Below are 13,216 nucleotides of genomic sequence, written 5' to 3' on the forward strand. Positions count from 1 at the left end.
GGTGTACATCACAGCAAAGTTCCACTGCCCTGTTCTTCACAGGGTGTCAGAGCTGGAGGGGAGAAGACAGGCCCAGCTCTATGGCTTTGTTTTCTTTTGTGGAAACAGCTATCACTTCAGACACAGTCTATATTTGCTGTTCATCGATGATTTGGAAAAACAGTTTATTTAACCCAGAACTTAAAGGTGACTGTGAATATTTTAGGATCAGGGAAAGGGGCAATGGCATCTGGGTTTGTATTCTACCTCTGCCTTAGACACCTTGTGTCACCTTATAGCCTCAGAGACAAAGTACCCTCCCCCCCCATAACAATGAAATGAGACTAGCCAGAAACCTGCCCACCTCTACTGTTCTTTAGTTAAAAGACCCGGAAGGCAAAGCAGTCCAGCCACTCCAGAAGGTACGGCGGCATCAGCTGCTGTGTGCATTCGCTATCACTGTGGTGACGTGTGTGTGTGTGTGTGTGTGTGTGTGTGTGTGTGTGCCTGGCTGGAGTCTCACTTCCACTTGGATGTGTGGAGATGTTGGGTTTCTCTGCTTATTCTACCTTGCCTTCAGCTGATTTTTTTCTAAGTTTCTTTGGTACAATAACAGCTGGGACTAGATGCCACTAGATCTCTTTTTCTTTTATTAAAAAAAAAAGATGCTTGGTTATAATAGGGACTTGACCATCTAGGACTTTCTGATATTGAGGAAGTTGGGCATGTCATTTATTCCTACTGTGGGCTATGCTGTTCGCCTTGGCAACAGACAGCACTGAATTCTCTAGCTAGTTTTACTTGCTACTAGTGTGGGAAGAGAAAACTTCCTAAACTGTGTGCTCTGAGAGCAGTAAGGGTTCACTGCTGGTCTCTTCTCAGCAAATGTTATGGTGACAAAGCCAACCTGGAGTTTATGTGTGGGATGGGAGTGATTTATCAGGAAGTTGAGATTTCCAGATTCACTCTAGGGCATAAAAATGACTAGTGGTTTACTATATCTGCTCAAGCTTTCAGCTTCTTGCATCAAAACCGTTTTGGTTAAGTGTGGCTTGGAGCTTGCACAGCAATGGATTTCTTTCTGGCGCTCACTATAAGACTAACCATTCAAAGAGAAGGAAACAGGAGGGAGAGAGAAGCAAGAGTTAAGCAAGGATTCTTCTTTACTTTTAACTTGTTGGGAAACTAAACTACATCTCACAAGACCCCTTCCCAATGATACACCTTCTTTTTGCAGTATGCAGTGGACAGAGGACTACTGATCATCCACTCAGTAATTTTCAAGAGCATGGCATGCAGAGGATTGAAGCAAATATTAAGGCAGCTAGAGACAGTCGTCAGGATGCTGGATACTGGACCACTAGGTTGCTTCTAAGAGAGTCTGCTTACCTTTGCTCCTTCCAAAACTGTTTGGAGTCTGCAGGAGTAAGTGTTGTTTGCATTGGCTGGCCTGAACACAGAAGGAGCAGTGGAGGTGGCTTGAAGGCCCGGCTTCACTTCACTTGACCTTTCTCTTGGTGTTCTTAATGAATTTTGATGGGCCAGTTGCCAATGGAGGCTTCCAGCTGCTGACTTCCCCCACATGCTGGATATCGTATGAGTAGGGAAGAAGGTTAAAACGCCTCTTTTAGCTAGCAATCCGTACCAGGCACCTCAGCCACCCTCGTCCAACAACTGGTGCCTGTCTGGAAAGGTTTTATGTTGTCTTTCAGGAGAGCCGGAGAGCAGTGCTTCGCTAACATAAAGCAAGTAGCAGAAGGCACCCTAAGAGTTCTCGCACCAAGATTTGGGTTTAGTACTTCCTCGCCTTCCTTTCAGCCTCCAAAGTGGATCCTACAAACGACCCGAAAGGAGGCTGCCAAGGTGAACTGGGATAGACACAACTGAGTCTCATCAATGAATGCCCCTTGTATTATTCAACTGCTTTGAATAGGGTGCGACCAGTCTTTCTTCCTCCTGTGCTTCAGGAAACAGAGCGGGAAGCGCCCGGGTGTGACTGCACTGGGATGAGTTGAGTCAATCTGAGAGTCTGAGAGGGTCTTTTCTGGCTGGGTGGATGGATGCTGGGGGGTGACGTCACCCAGCCCCCTCCCCTTCTCTTCTCTCTCTCTCTCTCTCTCTCTCTCTCTCTCTCTCTCTCTCTCTCTCTCTCTCTCTCTCTCTCTCTTGCTTTTGTTTTTGCGCGCGCCCGCTGTGTGTGTGTGTGTGTGTGTGTGTGTGTGTGTGTGTGTGTGTGTGTGTGCACGCGCCCCTTTGCCCAGCTCTCCTGCCTGTCTCTCCTTGTTCAACCCACTGAGCAAGCCCTCCCAGTGAGTCGGTGGTCCAGATTGACTGTTAGCCAGCGGGCGCGGCGGGCCAGCTCTCTCCGCCCGGGACGCACCCACTCACACTCAGGCGCACACGACACGCACACACAATCCCCAAGCGCTGGGCACAGCGATCGTGGGATCTTCAGCAGTTATGAGGATTTTAGAAATCACCCAGACAAGGAAACAAAGAGAGAAGCCTAGAAAATTACTTTCCTGAGCTCCCTCATTTCATTTCTCTACCAAGCCACCTAGCCTGCAACTGTGGCCACCAGGTTCCCGCCAGGTTCAAGGTGTGGACCGGTCACCCTGCCCCGGCCCGAGCTGTGCAGCCCGGACCCTGCTCCAGTGCTGCGGGCCCCCTCTCGCCTACTCCCCTCACCCCTGCGGGCCTCAGAGTCGGGTTATCTCACTCGCGCTTCACTTTTGGGGGAAAGAAGACAAGAACCGGAGGGAGGCGCTGAGGGGGGGCAGCCGAGTTGCTATTTGTGGCCAAAGAATCTGCTTTAAAAGCAGCAGCGGCAGCAGGAAGAAGGAAACAGGAGAGGCGGAGGGAGGAGGCGAGACGCGGCCGGACCCCCTAGCCGCGCGCGCGAGGAGGAGGAGGAGGAGGAGGGCGCGGAGCAGCACGGAGGAGCGGGAGGAGCGTGGAGCAGCGGGAGGAGCGGCAGCAGCGGCGAGCGGCTGGCGCCGGGGCCGAGGACGCGGCGCTGGCGAAGGGAGGCGGGGCGCTCGGCTGCGGGGCCGGGACTCCCGCGGACTCGCCACTTGCGGCTGCCGCGCGGGCTGGGTGGCGGCGGCTGCGGGACTGAGCGGCCGCCCGGAGGCGGCGCGGCCTCGGAGGGCTGGAGCGCGGTGCTGGTGGCGGCGCTGGCGGCGGCTGCCCCGAGCCGACGTGAGCAGGTAAGCAGTCCCGGTGTCCCGGTGTCGGAGCCCCGAGCCCGTCTAGCCCGGGAGTGCCTGCCGTGCGCTCGGAGCCACTCCGCTCCGTAGCCGGCGCAGCCAGGGGTCGGCGACCTGCTCCAGGAGGCAGCGGCCCGTTCTGGAGGGCGATTTTGGCTTCTTTGCTCTGAACTGGTGCCGGAGAAGGAAAAATAGGAGACACCCGAGGGTCCGCGGCTGCCCGCGGGAGGGGGATTGTTCGGAGCGCTTTTTCCGTGGCTCGGTCGGAGCTCGAGTTGTGCTGCGGGAATCTGGTGTACTCACACAGACTCGTTCCGTGGGGAAGGAAACGCATAATTTATTATGAAGAGTTGAAGTAGTAGGAAACAATTCAAAAAGAAAGAGCCTTTGCTTTCCTACACGTTGATTGTAGCTTTAACATAGACATGTTAAAAACAACAACAAAAACTTGCCCTGCTTCTTTCTCCGCGACGACGATTTTATTTTAAATCTTTAACAAGTGGAAGTTAGGTTTTACTCCGCCTAAATATTTTTTTAAACAGTTAAGTATGAGCTTAGTATTCTTTAATCGTGCGTTCTAAATACCAAATAGTAGTGCCATTCTTCAAAACCCGGACTATCACAATCCACTTGTGTTGTTTCCAGTTCGCTTCCTAGTGGTCTACTTGCCTAGCATCTCCTGTTGCCTGGGTTTCTTAGACTGGATGATATCCCCCAGCCTCATCTACAATCTGCACCTTAAATGCCCTGGAAGATTCCCGAGGGATCGCTGGCCCTGTATTTGCTCTTCAATTGTTTATCGTTTTTCTCTTCTGTCCTGCTCCGTCCTATATGAATGCTAGTGAACTGAGGGGCAGTGGCTCATACATTTGAGCCTTTTAGTAATTAGTAACTGCTGAGGAGTTCACAGATTTGAGGTGGTAATTAGCTCCAAATGCAGACTTTGGTGTATTCTTTCTGGAAGTCTGGAGCACACTTACGAAGACTTCCTTCACCCAGAGGTACTTCGGATGGTTTGGCTATTTCTCTGTTTCAGAGTGCAAACACACCAAGGTCTCAACTTAATGTAAATTCAGGATGATATACCCAAAACTCAAAACATTCTGATTTAAATGAATCTTTAGGTGCAAGCTCTATTGATATTGATGGGAAAGCTTAGTAGGTATTATACTCCTTTGATCACATCTTCTCCTATATGTCCCTGATAGACATCATAGCAAAGACGAAGCACATTTTCTCGCTTCTGTGTCCAAATACTTGAAACTCATCTCCTAAATGGACAATAAAATTTCCCCTACCTCCTGCCTCCCATAATTATGTACTGTACTGTCCTTTTCAATGGAACTAGCAATTCTGTGACAGATTTTTTAAATTCACCCTCATGTTATCAGCTATTATTGTACTTTCAAAGTGTGAAATTGACAAGCTGGTCAGTTTCATGAATTCAGCTGTCAGACTGTGTCCAGTTAAAAATTGCTAAAAGCTGTAAATGTGCCTGCCTGGCATTTTCTTTTGTGAAGAAAAGACACAAGGGGATGGAGGATTAAAGGGTGCTATTAATTGTAAATATTTTAAAGTAGGTGCTGTTTTGTAGAGAGCACATTTAGGTTTGTCTACGTGGTTCCAAATAATGAGCACGTATTATAAAAACCCTTAGTAATGGCGATAGAATGGAAATAGGATTCCAGTAGGGAAGGTGGCCCTCAGATGTATTTTAAGGCAGTTGAGTGAGATACTACTTTACAGTGACGTGCAAAGAAGCAGATGTGTCAACAGTTCTATTGTGGCGGTTATGTGGCAAAAATTCTTGGCCCTTGAAGTTGGACAATTAATTTAAGTAATGAAATGCATATATATACATATATATGGATGTGGGTGTGCAGGTAATTATAGATGCAAAACTGCTAAAATAATGTATGCCATGACTTGGCATGCTTTTTAAGATAGACACTCATTTAAAACCAAAATACCCCAAAGTCTAAAACTAAAAATTGGATTCCCCTCAACTGCTGCTATTTGCTAAGCCACTAGGGGCCTGTATAACTGTTCTTATATGCTGGAGACACCCTGCCAGGGCTTATACAAACCCTTCCTAGAGAGACATTTAAGAAAAATTCAAGTAGGCACTTCAATAAGTATTTTTTTTCTTTTCTCCTTTTTGAAAACACCAACCCATGCTCTGCTGTTAGCTGTGGATGCTAATTGATATTTTAAGAATTTATTTTAGTTATTCTCCGACTCTATAATGGTATTCTATGACAATATGGTGGTATGACACCAGGGTGATTTTGTTTTCATAGAGTCTGAAACAAAAATGACCTCTGCACATTCTTCTATGATGCCTGTTTCTTAGTGAATGGCAAAACTAAGCAAGAAGAACCCTAAATAACTTTTCCTAATTGATCTGATAAGGATATGGTTTGCATAATGCAGGGTTAGGAGAAAAATGAGTTACTTTTCAGGAAACGCCAGCACAGCTCGATGGTGGGGTGAAATTGGTTTTGTAAGTGCTGGGTAAGTTTGTGTAGACGTAGATTCTGAAGCTCTGAGTGTACTTCTGACAGCACTTGAGGGACCTGGACTAAGGATGTGTTAGACTTTTTTTTTTTTTTTTTTAGTGTCAGTTTCGCAAATTTGAAATCGATCAGCTGTGCCAATCCTGATGACGTTAGGCAGTAAGGCCAGGTCTACTTACACCGATCTTTTGTTGATTTTCAGTTTTTCAAACTGACATGGGTGACTCTTTGTAGAGGAATGTGCTGTAAATATATATATATATACTGGATTCCTTTAGACCTAGTTGATCTATCACGTCACCAAAGAATTCTGTATTTGAAAGGATTCCATGGATAAATGAGGAATTACTAACACCATCTTATATGAAAAATGCCTCCCTAAGGAAGATGGATTCTTCAGGGTCTTTTTAAAAGCGTTCCTCTTTAATTTAGTGTGTAGTTGTGGGTAATTTAGAGGTGTGACTAGTTCTGACTTGAGAGCATTAGACGGACTAAAGGCTTTTATCTTTAACACCCATACAAGTGGCCCTTGATATTAGTATCCAAAAGTTTTGGGGGTTTTTATTTTTTTTTTTGTTTTTTTGGAAAGAATTTTACCTTTGATATACAATACTCAATAAGGTGGCCACAAAACAGATTTGCAGTTACCAATCCAGATATTTAGGTATCAAATATAAAGATAATAATACTCAGTTTCCTAAAGGACCCAATGAACGTTTGCTGTGCTGCGTTTTTCTGAAATGACAGTCACTTTTAACTGAGAAGGTCAGTGTGAGTGAGTGAGATTGTGTTAAACCAGGCTTACTGGGAATCTCTTGCTGCCTCATGGATTTATTTAACTTTTCAGTGGTTAATCCTTGTACTGTTCAGTCTCCTGGAGAAAGTCACTAAGGAAAGCTGTGTAATTGTGGTAGCACAAAGGTAATTTGTAGCCTACAGCAACATCAGTGCTTTTAAACCGGCTGCTTGATATTAGCACTGATTTGCAAAGAGAGACCAAAGAGAGACGTTATTCTCTGCAGACGATGAGGTTGAGGATCCCTGTGTAATGCTACTTCAGCTGAAGCAGCCTGCTAGTGTGGAAGGAGATTGCTTAGATAGTATTTGCTGGTGACTTTCTTTAAGCAGGCGTCATTTGCCTAAGTGTCTGTGGTTTTATAACACAGTGACATTTCTACCAAAGGATGATTTCTTTGGGATTTTCTCTCTGGATAATCTCATTTGCTTCTAATCAGGAGCTGGTAATGCTTGCTGAAACGTCATACTTGGCTTGACTCTGTGTCAACACGGAAACTGTACAAATTTTCCTTTTTTTTTTTTTTATAAAATGGTAAAGTATATTTTAGTTCTTCACAGTTAAGCACCCAGGAAGGACAGCTAAAAGAATACATGACTTGCGTTTACTGATTGCTCATCTCATTAAATTATAGCATCCAGTGTAAAAGTTGAGAATTTTCTTTGTGTTCTCAGTCTTGGCAAGGTCAAAGAGCAATTTTCATATGCTGTGGTGTTTCTGACCTAATGTAACCTAAGTAAGAATGCCATGATAAAACTACGAGACCGGAGCCCAGTGAGGCAGCGCCACGAAATTACCTTGTTTCCCATTTAACAAATTACCCATACTTTTTGAAATCAGCAGCCGGCTGATTTAATTTCCCTCAGTTAATATTTTATTAATAAAATATCTTTAAGTCTTGGACTTGGCTTTAAAGTAACTTAAGATTCTATTCGTTCGTATTGCAACAGTTCTCAAAGCAACTCAAGAGAAAAAAAAATGGGTCAAGATGATGCCTGTAGTGTCGTTCCTCTTGTGATAATTCAGTAGCCGATATTAATTCGTTTCTATTTGATGCTGATGTATTTAATCAGTCTATATCAATTTTCTTTTACATGAAAGCCTTTCCATGGCTTTTTAACCATGCTCTTCTTCTGTTCCCTAAATCATATTTCTGTATGTTAAAGGCAATAAAATGACAAAAATCGGTGACAATTTGGAAAGCAAAGGTAGCTTGTTCTGTGTGCACAGGGCAGGTCATGGACACAGGCAGGCAGACAGTAATGGACCAACCACTTCTCTCCCCACCTGTGGCCATCAAGCCCTGCTTTGCTCTACAAATGGCTGTGTGTGGATGCAGCAGGTCCTTGCCTGGGCTTCAGCACTAACAACAGAGCATTAAGAGCCGATTCCCATAGCTGAGCACCATCGGAGTCTAGGCTTTGTCTTGGTGCCTTGTGCTCACTGACCAGAAAACGCTGCCTCACTTTCTTGGAGCTTTGACCTTCAGCTAACAATGCTAGGAGCGTCTCAGCCTTCCCCATTGCTGTTTACCGGCTATAGCTTTTGTAAATCTGTCAGCATCTTGAGATTCATTTAATTTATGAAATCTTAATTGTCAATATACAATAACAACAACAACCACAACAAACCATCCTTTGGGCCAAGGTAGCAGTAGCTAACTAAATTGAGGTTGATGGATTGATTGTATTTGTTAAAAGTGTTTCTTGTCCCTGTTTTGAGATTTGTGGAAATTGTATTTTAAAATGTATAGAATAATCAGCTGTAATCATTGGGTACCAAAGGACGAGAAACTCCTATGGAATATCATTCCCCTCTCATTTTTTCCTCTTTTTCCATTGAAGAGATGATAGTGATAGCTTGGCTCTAAGGAAAGCCTCAGGTTCTTTCTGCTGGGGAGGGAGGCAGCATTTCAGAGTCTTAGTTCCACCATCTCTAAGATGGAGAGAATAACCATCCATGTGGGACCCTCCAGCTAACTGTGTAATATGAGTTGTCTTATTTTTCAGGGTTTTTTTTTTTTTAAAGTCCTCAATGTGGTAGCTATGAAATAAGCATGCTTCATGGTAGGTGTGTGTTTTATGGTAAATGCCTATCTGGATCATCGCCTCTTTCCTCTAAATTGTGTTGCTTGATTTAAAATGCCGATCTGTCGGATGTAGGTGTCTGTATATCCTTCCTTCCTCCCCTGCATTCTCCCGTGTATTTCTTGTCATCACGGCAGTTCCTAGAACAATCTTTCTTGCCCAGTGTGTTCATCTCAGTCTGGGCATATTAGCATGCCTCAGTACACCGCTATCTCAGGAAGTGTTCAAAGGGAAAGCTAGAGATGACTTTGCCTAGAATGTGCGGGGAGCATCTCCTTTAAAAGTCAAGAATGAATTAATAGATTCCCAAGGATAGCTGTTGATGTGGAACTGCAGTGTGGGGAAGAAATGCTTAGAAACGCAGTTAATTAAAATACTAAACCAAAATAAGTGCCTTCAGAAAAGTGCACTGCATCTTAGAAAGCTCCGCAGTCCTTGCCCAGTGCAGCTGTCTTTTCCTGAAAGATCCGGTTTCAAGACGAGTGATGGATGGTGGGTGCCTGTAGCCAGTTGTGGGGTTTGCTCTGAGGTCAAATGTGTTGATGGAAGATACGAATTTACTTACTGCCTTCTGTCTTTCCTTAAGACCCACCAGTACAGTTTCACAGGAACAAATTAGACTAGCCACATCAAATGCTCATACAGTGTCCTATTATAGGACACAAAGACATGTGTTTTCAGTATTTAAAGTAAGATTTTTCTCCATCCTTCCCAATATTCTCCCCAACAAAAGAAACAAATTGAGTGACAGTAATCATTCCTTTTTCCATGAGTAGATATTCAACTCCATGGGAAACATATTCTATCCCTTTGTAGTAAGTAGTATTTTAGTTGAAATATTAAAGATTTTAAAAGGGGAAACCATTACTAATTCAGATTTCTTTAGATACATGTTTTTATACATTAATCTTTCTCATGATTATTTGAATAGCAGAGAATAATCATCTAAAAATATCTTAAATATTCCTAGTCTGCTTACTGTTCATGTAATCATTCCTATTTATTTATTTATTTATTTATTTATTTATTTATTTATTTATTTCCTTGCATGATTTTTGTAGTTTGCTAGAAGAATAAAATGTTGGAAACACCTTCTATTGGAGGCTCCTGTGAATGGGTGCTCGCCTGAGCCCTTTCCTATGGTGTGTAGGCCTCTTACCTCCCATTTCTATTATAAAGTCTTTGAATGCTGACTAATCTACACCTTGCTCAGACCCCACCCCCATGCCCTGTCTAGTTAGCATACAAGCAGCAATTTCTGCATGCATCACCCTGAAGTAGGTTTCCTAGCATCTGTCTGATAAATTTCTATCCAGCTTGATAGATCCTCGTAAATAAAAGACTTTCCTGCATTCCCAACTCTGTTTTGTAAACCCTGAATAATGTCTCCCCTACATATTTGTAGCCCATTTCCTCCGCACCATCCATCATCTGATTTAGCCCCTGGAAGGAACCTTGGCGTCATCCTTTACACTTCCTTCTTTCATTCTTGCTCCTATCCAATTCTGTAGCTCTATTCCTGGAATTTCTTTATTGTATGGCTTCCTTTCCCTTTCTGACTTTGCCATGTGCTTGGATGCTCAGCAATCCATAAATAGCTTTCCATGTTGTCTTAGTGTTTTCTCTGTTCTTTTCTGAAATGCAGTTTTCCATGTCTACACAATCGAGTCCTAACTACCCTTCACAATAGGCACAGTCCTTTGGAACCTGACTGTAATTTGCTTGTCCTGCCTGCTCTCTCTTTCTCACCCAGGCCCAGAGGTGATTTTTTTTTTGGTAGGGGGTGGGAGTGGATTCTCAGCTATCCTGGAGGAGTCTGCTGTGGAACTCTCTAGTTTTCTAATACAATTCCAAGAAACCTTGTCTGTTGTACCAATTTGTGACCACGGACGTCTTCCTAAGTATTGTCTAGTCATCTAATGCCCAACTCATGCCTTTTATTGGCATTGAATTGATTGAAGGAGATTTGAATTGAATTTCACTGAAACCCTAAATGTAAAGAATAATTATTCATTTTTTATGAGCCAGCGGCTCTCAACTTGTGTTTGGGTTGTGGTCACTACAAGGTCACGTATCTGATACCCTGCATATCAGATATTTACGTTGTCATAATAGTTGCAAAATTACGGTTATAAAGTATCAATGAAATAATTTTCTGGCTGGGGGTCACCACAACATGAGGGACTATATTAAAGGGTCGCAGCATCAAGGATTTTGAGAATCACTGCCTTAAAGTGTTGCAGGGTTTGAACCGTTGTAAAGATAAGCCTATGGTAATCGGCTGTGGAAATAGGAGATAGAATTTAGTGGCAGGGCCCTCAACTAGCATATGTGAATGCCCTAGGTTGGATCCCTAGAGACTCAAAAGCAGAAAGAAATAAAATCCCAGGACCCTGAAATAGGAGAAATTCAGCATTCCTTTTTGGAGAAAATGTCCTTTAGCATTGTTGATATTGCATTTATAATGAGAGTGATTATCACCCAGGAGTCGCGCTAGTGAAAGTCGCTATGGTGTACTGAGCACTTACTTTAGTGCAAGGCATTCTGCTTGCTTCTTTTCCTTCAGTATTATGTTTAACCTTTAAATTTATACTATGTATATTAAATACTAAGTAGCTATTACCATGTTGTAGTTTTGAAGAGAGGGAAACTGATTAAGAGAGAGCTCAGGGTTGAGTACATAGATGTGATAAAGGCGGATTCAAGAGCCAGGATTTTAAGAGCTCGGCAGTGTGAGCACCAAAACTCTATCTACTTTACACTTAAGCCCCTCCTTCTTGTGTACAAAAAAATATGTTAAAACATATGTCTTACACATAGCAGACCAGTTCAATCAGTGACAATTCTGCTTCTTTGGCACAAATTCAGGAAAAATATAAACATATGTAGATTCTATGTGCCATTTCTGAAGATCCTCTTCCTTACTCTAGGAGAAACACTTTTCCCCACAGGGGTTTGGCCAGTTGGCCTTCGGCTACTGTTGCTCTCCAGCTCTGCCGTGTCATACTTCCAGGGCAGTGATAAGCTACTGAGCTCTGGGCTCGCTTCTGAGGACGGGTAGGTGAAGGATCTGCACCAAAAATGATTTTAAAGCAATAAAACCTGGCACTTTCTTACTAGCCACTAGGAATCAAAAGCATTTTTATAAAGAGAAATATAAATCAAGTGGGACTCTTCGAAGAGCAGCCTCCCATCAAAGGAGTGGAGTTCTGCCAAGGGAGTGATGCAGAGGTGCTCCCTTCGCTGGCAGTCTGCCCGCCACATGTTCATCTGGGAAACTTTGGTCCATTAGAATAGCTTCGAAATTATTTGGTTTTACCGTTCTCAAGATAATTTTATTATCAATAACAAATGGCCAAGTTGATTATTTTTTTTCCATTTAGGCTTTTTTATGGGAGTTTATTTGGTAATGACTTTTTGAGGGTGGAATAAATGTTTCAGAGAACTGTTTTAAACTAATTATGGTTTTCCTAAAGAATAAAATTCAGGCTGTTATATTTGTTTGATGATTTGGAAAATTATTTGTTTCTTTGATAGCAGAGCACCCTGAAGTTTTAAATCAGACATGGTACATAAAGTCACATGGTGAATGCTTTTTTCTTTTATGAGCGTTTTTGTGTGTTAACATTTAAGACCTTTGGGTACAAGATTCCAAAATTCTTCTTCCATACAAACACAAGCCTACTTAGTCACACACTTTTCCTCAGATTAACTTGTTAACCATAACCTCCAGGAAGTGTGGGGCAACACTGTCTTCTTTGTGCTGAGAAATCATCCTTTCTTTTGCTTCTTAATAAATGCCTTTAAATAAAAATACTTACAAATTGAGAATAGCAAATTTAATAAATTTTGTTTGTATACGCCGGTACTATTTTTAGTAATGGTGGCCTAAATATATTTGAATCTGACTTTGGTTTTTAGATTCAACCAGAATTTGATGTATTTTCCCACAAATGAATATAAGATTTTAGGTAAACCTTAATTTAAAATTTGATTTTACAGTTCATCGTTTGGAATATTTCCTTGTGGGTTATCTTTGTTTATCTTGGTGATACTTGAATGAGCAGTTGCCTCCTTCATCCTGCTTTATCTGCATAGCTCCAGCACACTTGGATTGCAGCATCCTTCTTTTTGCCTTTGCATCAATGCGGTTGCTCTTCTGCTCTGTAGCCAGCTTGATTTTTAACAGATTCTGAGTATATGCTTCTACTGATCATCAGAAAGTACCACCTTATGTGGGTGACATGTGCTGAGACTCGTCCAGTTATTTAAGGCCTTTGTTGTTGTTTGAGATAAGGTCTCATGTATCCCAGACTGGGCTCTAACTTGCTGTCTTGCTGAGGATGACTTTGACCCCTTGATCCTCCTGCCTGTACTTCCTGAGTGCTGGGATTACAGGCAAGTGTCAGTACACTTTGTTTGGGTAACTAATAACTGATAATTACTCATAACAAAAATTTAAAAGATACTGCTTGCAGTCCTGGTTTTCCAGCAACTGTTGGCTAAGCTGATTTGGATTTAATGATTTTTATTAACTAGAACATACTTGTATTTGGATCCTGTTGCTGTGATTATTAGCCTTGATTCTGGGGCCTTTCATATGCTTTTTTTCTTGCCCCCTTACCAACT

General features: G+C 42.7%; 1 protein-coding gene across 8 annotated transcripts in view; it reads left to right on the plus strand.

Annotated features, from left to right (window-relative positions):
• The first annotated feature begins 2,928 nt into the window (after positions 1–2,928).
• Positions 2,929–13,216, plus strand: part of Ptprd (protein tyrosine phosphatase receptor type D) — a 470,962-nt gene continuing 460,674 nt past the window's right edge. For 5 of the 8 annotated variants that reach the window (XM_050123912.1, XM_050123917.1, XM_050123913.1 and 2 more), the window contains exon 1: positions 2,937–3,188. The gene's annotated coding sequence lies outside the window, so the exon portion shown is untranslated. Of the gene's footprint in view, positions 3,189–13,216 lie in introns of all 8 variants that reach the window. The other 3 variants (XM_050123918.1, XM_050123919.1, XM_050123920.1) reach the window with 2 other exon arrangements.

Source organism: Alexandromys fortis, unplaced genomic scaffold (genome assembly GCF_014885135.2).
Source record: "Alexandromys fortis isolate MF-2015 unplaced genomic scaffold, M_Fortis_MF-2015_v1.1 scaffold_166, whole genome shotgun sequence".
NCBI lineage: Eukaryota > Metazoa > Chordata > Mammalia > Rodentia > Cricetidae > Alexandromys > Alexandromys fortis.